Source organism: Piliocolobus tephrosceles, chromosome 1 (genome assembly GCF_002776525.5).
Source record: "Piliocolobus tephrosceles isolate RC106 chromosome 1, ASM277652v3, whole genome shotgun sequence".
Lineage (NCBI taxonomy): Eukaryota > Metazoa > Chordata > Mammalia > Primates > Cercopithecidae > Piliocolobus > Piliocolobus tephrosceles.
The window spans coordinates 193885222-193885809 of record NC_045434.1 but is presented as its reverse complement, the minus strand read 5'-3'; the positions used below and the strand labels follow the sequence as shown (position 1 = coordinate 193885809).

Genomic DNA, 588 nt, shown 5'->3' with positions numbered 1-588 from the left:
AAGACTTCAACGCAGAAACTCACAAGCAGGAAAAACTTGGCAAACAGGCATGGGTCAGACAATGCTTAGGGCTTACTCAAGGACTCGTGACCAGTTACCGATCTATGCAGATCTTCTGATTGCAAATTGATAGCTGGATTGTAACTTGAAGGGTCTGATAAGATGTAAATTTCATAAAATAGGATCTGGGGAGATAAATGGCGTAGAGTCCTCCAGAGGAGTCGAGAAAGCTAGCTTGGCCCTCAATTGTGGTTGAAGTGATTCTTTCATTTAGGGTTTATTTTCCTCATCTATGGGTGCGGGAAGGAGAGTTACTGGGGTCTCTAACGACCTCTCCAACACCGATTTTCAAGGGCGGAAGAATCCTGCTTAGGTAAGGCCCAAATGCCTTGGCTAAGGTTAATCCTCGGTGGGGCCGGCAATAGGGACGCGTCCCCTTTAAGGCGCCAGCTCGCCGGCGGCGGCGGCCGGAAGTGTTGAAGCCCGGCCTGGCGGCGGCGGTGGCGGTAGCTGCCGTGGCGGCCTCTGCGCATGCTCCGTCGCCCGCCCGCCCTGGCCGCTCGCCGCCCGCCCGCCCGACGGAGACGG

The 588-nt window shown here is 55.3% G+C and overlaps 1 protein-coding gene across 3 annotated transcripts in view; it reads left to right on the top strand.

Annotated features, from left to right (window-relative positions):
• The first annotated feature begins 469 nt into the window (after positions 1–469).
• GMEB1 (glucocorticoid modulatory element binding protein 1) overlaps positions 470–588 on the top strand; it is a 54036-nt gene continuing 53917 nt past the window's right edge. For 2 of the 3 annotated variants that reach the window (XM_026457205.1, XM_026457207.1), the window contains exon 1: positions 488–586. The gene's annotated coding sequence lies outside the window, so the exon portion shown is untranslated. Of the gene's footprint in view, positions 587–588 lie in introns of all 3 variants that reach the window. The other variant, XM_026457206.1, reaches the window with a different exon arrangement.